Genomic DNA, 6,000 nt, shown 5'->3' on the forward strand with positions numbered 1-6,000 from the left:
GGAGGGTACAGTGCAGAATGTTGCTGTGATCACCAGTATGTATATAGCAGGACGGTACAGTAGTCCACTGCTTTACCTCTGTGTCGTCAAGTATACTACAAAAGTTCAGTAAAATGACTCAAAAATCAAAATTAAAAGCGTCTGATGAGAAGCGTAAACTTGGGTCGCTTAGCTTAGTCACACAGCGACCTTGGTGCACCTCTTTTTTTCTTTGCATCATGTGCTGTTTGGGGACTAGTTTTTTTAATCTGCCATCCTGTCTGACACTGCAGTGCCACTCCTAGATGGGCCAGGTGTTTGTGTCGGCCACTTGGGTTGCTTAGCTTAGTCACACAGCTACCTCATTGCACCTCTTTTTTTCTTTGCATCATGTGCTGTTTGGGGACTATTTTTTAAATCTGCCATCCTGTCTAACACTGCAGTGCCACTCCTAGATGGGCCAGGTGTTTGTGTCGGCCACTTGGGTCGCTTAGCTTAGCCATCCAGCGACCTCGGTGCAAATTTTAGGACTAAAAATAATATTGTGAGGTGTTCAGAATAGACTGGAAATGAGTGGAAATTATGGTTATTGAGGTTAATAATACTATGGGATCAAAATGACCCCCAAATTCTATGATTTAAGCTGTTTTTGAGGGTTTTTTTGTAAAAAAACACCCGAATCCAAAACACACCCGAATCCGACAAAAAATTTTCAGGGAGGTTTTGCCAAAACGCGTTCGAATCCAAAACACGGCCGCAGAACCTAATCCAAAACCAAAACACAAAACCCGAAAAATTCAAACTCCTCTTGGTCTTACCAATGTAAGAAAGCTTACAAGTACAACTGATTTTATAGATAACATAATTCGTGTTGCACGTGACAATGGTCCTCAACTTGTGAGTTCCCATCCTTTCATCCTTCCAAAAGAAAGCCTTCTTATCTATGTGTCTACAACAAATGCATTTATTGCAAGGGAATAATCCCGTTCTTGTCATTAAAGGGTGTTTGACAATATTATCACTAGTGGATTGGCAAGATTGTAACTGACTTGGGGCCAAAATGTTCTTAAGGTTTTTTGACTTCCTAAATACCATGTTGGGTCTCTCTGGAAGATGTGGTCCAATTATAGGATCCTTAAGTAAAAGGTGCCAGTGTCTGTTCAAAATGTGTCTAATTTTCACGTTTTATTGATTAAATTGTGTGATGAAGGGTCTCTCATTATTCCGATTGTCCTTAATTTTTCTTTCAGTTGTGATGAATCTGTTCCTATCTAGCTTTGATGCTCGGATTTGATCCTTCCGGAGCTCAGCTTCTTTATATCCCCTATACACAAACTGCTCCACTAATGCGGACGATTGTTCCCAATAACTGGTCATGTTGTTACAATTCTTCCTCATTCTCGTAAACTGGGAGAAGGGTACTGTTGTCTTCCATCTAGCGAGATGACAGCTGTTATGTGGTATGAAGCTATTGGCGTCGGTTTCTTTAAAGAAGGTTTGAGTGTTTAATATTCCTCCATTATTATTTATTTATTTATTAACAGTTTCTTATATAGCGCAGCAAATTCCGTTGCGCTTTACAATTTGAAATTATCAATTCTAAGAAGGATATCAAGGTAATACATTGTTGAGGGATGTTGTTTGTACGTAAACCCCAGGTTATATGGATTGTCTTGAATGCAGGAAAAGAAACTAGCAAGTGTCTCTAACTCGCCATCCCATATTAGAATCAAATCATCGATGTATCTTTTGTAAAATTTAATGTTGGAGTGTCTGAAATCATCCTCTGTATATATGTACTCTTGTTCCCACTGGTCCATGTATATATTTGCATACGATGGGGCAAATTTCGCCCCCATCACAGTTCCTTGTTTCTGAAGGTAATAATATCCTTCGAACTCAAAGTAATTGCGATTCAAGACGAACCAGATACTTTCCAACAAAAATTCTCTTTCATCTTCAGTGACATTATTGTCAACTGTTAAAATTCTCTCAACTGCTTTTAATCCCTTGGAATGCGGGATAGAAGTATACAGGGCTTGAACATCGATTGTGACCCATCTATAGGAGGGGAGCCATTTGACTTCACTCAGGTTCATTAGGAGAGTGGTTGAATCCTTCAAATACGACTGCTGTTTTTTCACGTATGGTTGTAATTTAATGTCAAGGAAGTGTGATAAGTTAGAGGTTAGAGAATCCACACCAGCCACTATTGGTCTACCGGAGGGTGGGATTACACCCTTACGCACCTTAGGCAAATGATAAAAAATGGGGATCTTAGTTTTTTTTGTTATATATATATTCAAGTTCTTCTTTACATATTACCTCTTTGTTTTTAGCCTTATACAACAGAGTATATAGTTCTTCTACAAACTTCCCCCTTTAACCGTTCATAGGTGGATGTATCATTAATTTGTTTTAAGGCTTCTTCAACATATGCAGTCCTTTCTTGAATAACTACAGCTCCTCCCTTATCTGCCATCTTGATCACTATGGTATCATCTTTCTTGAGTTGTTTAACCGCCGATCTCTCTTGAGGTGTAAGATTGTCACAATATTTAAAGTTTTGGAGTTTCAATTTCCTGAAGTCCTCTTTAACTGAGTCGTAGAATAAATCTATATGAATACCCCTAGACTCCACCAGATAATACCTCGAGGGGGGTGCACTAAAGGTTTAGTTCTAGGCTCATAATTCAATTTCTGTACAAGATTCTTCAAGAAATGTCTCTTTAGAGTTAGAGTGCGCACATACTTATTAGGGTCCACAAAAAGATGAAATTTGTCTACGTGTTGATTTGGAGCAAATTTTAAACCTTTATTTAGTACTGCTGCCTGTGAGATTTATAGTTCCATTTTAGCAAGGTTGATGATGCCTGATTTGTGGATTCCTGCAGAAAGTTGATTGCCCTTCTTTTTTTGTTGTTGGGCGACTTTTCTTCCCCCCCTTGTGCCTCTTCTCCTAGGTTTAGAAGTCTCTTCATTCCTTGTGGAGAATCTAGGCGGGTGTGTAGATGTTCCCTCTCTTGACAGTACGGAAGAGCAGTGTTCTTCCTCCCGCCTAAAAAAGCCCTTCCTCTAGGGGAGACAGACCTTAAATGTTCATACCGATTATAACGTGAGTATCTTTCTCGTAATTTAACAGGGGATAGTTGTGAATGGTACGAAGGTTTTCTCCCATATCTTCGTCTGGGTGACTGGTTGGAACTCCTTCTCCTCATTCCATTATAGCTCCTTTGTTTTGGGTGTTGTCTATGAACAAAATTGCATCTTTGTTGGAATACTTCATCCTCATACTCTTCTATATCTCTTCTCCTTCCTCCTTGTACCTGATATTCCCTAGCGTCTTGTTTATTGGGACCACTTCCCCAATCATGTATTTTCCCGTTGATATAATCCATTTTGTCTCTGGAATCCCATGTAAGAGCTTTATTCAGTGCTAAGTTAAATCTGGAAAGTGAGAGGGCATTTTTATTAAAATATATTTCTGAGGAGCTTTTTTTGTGTTTAATGGAGGGTGGTGAGCTCTATTTAAAGAGCACAAACATTTTTTGTAATTTCTTTCTTACCTTTCTGGCATGTGAGTAGAATGTTTATGCTTATAAATATGTGTTTTGCTTCACCAGAAAAAATATCTATACAGAAGTTCGAGTTCGTATTCAAGACTTAGGGGTCTATTTACTAAGCCTTGAATAGAGATAAAGTGTCCGGAGATAAAGTACCAGCCAATCAGCTCCTAACTGCCATGCCACATGCTGGGTATGAAAAATGACAATTAGGAGCTGATTGGCTGGCATTTTTTCACTCTCCATTTTATCACTTTCCAAGCAATTTATTTATTAGTAGTTGATCATGGATTTCATCATCATCATCATCATCATCATCATCATCATCATCATTTATTTGTAAGGCGCCACAAAATTTTGAAATGCTGTACAGTCATTTGTTTGAGATTGAGTTATTTATTTAAATATCTGCTAATTGTTTAGCCATTTTACAACAGTGTTGTAATTTGTATTCCAAATACACAAACAGTTGTGACAATGTTATTATAATATATTGTAAACACAAAATACTAAATTTACTAAAACTTGAGAACTTAATTTCCCAACCCTGCCTTAGATGTTCACTTGACTTTGAAAGTCACCTTCCTTCTGGTGCGATGCAAAAGGTTGAAAAAAGTATATAGAGGCTGGGGTGGTTTAAGAGAGGAGAGCACAGTAGATTATGGCACTTGCATGGTTTTTATTAAACCTAATTTACTGTTGAACTACAGTATGCTGGTAGAAAAGCCGGGACCACTTGCTTGTTTTGCCCCAAGGCTTAAAGTTGCCTGCCAGCCATTGTCCAGTCTCTCCACTCTCACAAGTCTCACAATCAGTAGCGGATCTTGCCACGGGCAAGCAGGACTTTTGCCCGGGGCGCCGCCTTCCGGAGGGCGCCGGCGCCATCCAGAGGGCGCTGCACCATGGCAAGATCTGCCACTGTGCCCCCCGCAGTGTCCCCTGCTGTGCCCCCCCGCTGGTCCCCTGCTGTGAAGGGAACCAGACGCTACGCGTCTAGTTTCCCTTCGTGGAGAGGACCTTTGCTGTGCGGTGCGCGATGACGTCATCGCGCACCGCACAGCATTGTGGCACAGACGCTAGGGGTCATAATTGACCTCTAGTGTCTATGCATCCGAGGAGAGGAGCGGCGCCGGCCGAGGTCTGCAGCGGTCTGGAATCAGGAGCGGGGATGTAAGTATACTTTTTTTTTCTTTTCTTTCAGCGGTGCTACAAATGGGGGCGTAACTGACCACGCCCCGTATTAAGCAACACCCCTAACGTTTTGCCCGGGGTGCTACAAGGGCAAGAACCAGCCCTGCTCACAATGTCTCTCTCATTTTCTTTCTGCTTCTGCTTTCTCTCCACTGCTAACTGGTCTGCACATTGGGGGTCATTCCGAGTTGATCGCTCGCTAGCTAGTTTTAGCAGCCGTGCAAACGCTATGCTGCCGCCCACTGGGGAGTGTATTTTAGCTTAGCAGAAGTACGAACGCATGTGCCACTGAGCTCTGCAAAAACAGTTTGTGCAGTTTCTGAGTAGCTCTGAACCTACTCAGCGCTTGCGATCACTTCAGCCTATTCATGGGGGTCATTCCGAGTTGTTCGCTCGCTAGCAGATTTTAGCAGCATTGCACATGCTAGGCCGCCGCCCTCAGGGAGTGTATCTTAGTTTAGCAGAATTGCGAACGAAAGATTAGCAGAATTACGAATAGAAAATTCTTAGCAGTTTCTGAGTAGCTCGAGACTTACTCCTACACTGCGATCAGCTCAGCCCGTTTCGTTCCTGGTTTGATGTCACAAACACGCCCTGTGTTAGGCCAGCCAGTCCCCCGTTTCTCCAGACACTCCCGCGTTTTATCCTGGCATGCCTGCGTTTTTCCGCACACTCCCAGAAAATGGTCAGTTTCCGCCCAGAAACACCCACTTCCTGTCAATCACACTCCGATCACTTCAACAATGAAAATTCTTGTTCGGACGTGAGTAAATCTACTAAGTTTTGTGCTAAAATACTTAGCGCATGCGCACTGCGTACCATGCGCATGCGCATCTTTGCCTTAATCGCTCCGTTGCGAAAATCTGCAACGAGCGAACAACTCGGAATGACCCCCCATGTCCGGATTTGACGTCATACACCCACTTAGCCACGCCTGCGTTTTTCCAGACACGCCTGCGTTTTTGTAAACACTCCCTGAAAACGGTCAGTCGACACCCAGAAACGCCCCCTTCTTGTCAATCTTCTTGCGGCCGTCAGTGCGACTCAAAACTTCGCTAGAACCTGTGCAAAACAACAACCATCTTTGTACCCGTACAACGTGCGTGCGCATTATGGTGCATACGCATGCGCAGAAAAGCCATTTTTTAGCCTGATTGCTGCGCTGCGAACAACGGCAGCTAACGATCAACTCGGATTGAACCCCTTTATACTGCTCTTGATTCACTTCTCTTCCAAGCTCTCCAGTCTTTCCACTAGGCTGCAACAC

Source organism: Pseudophryne corroboree, chromosome 10 (assembly GCF_028390025.1).
Source record: "Pseudophryne corroboree isolate aPseCor3 chromosome 10, aPseCor3.hap2, whole genome shotgun sequence".
NCBI lineage: Eukaryota > Metazoa > Chordata > Amphibia > Anura > Myobatrachidae > Pseudophryne > Pseudophryne corroboree.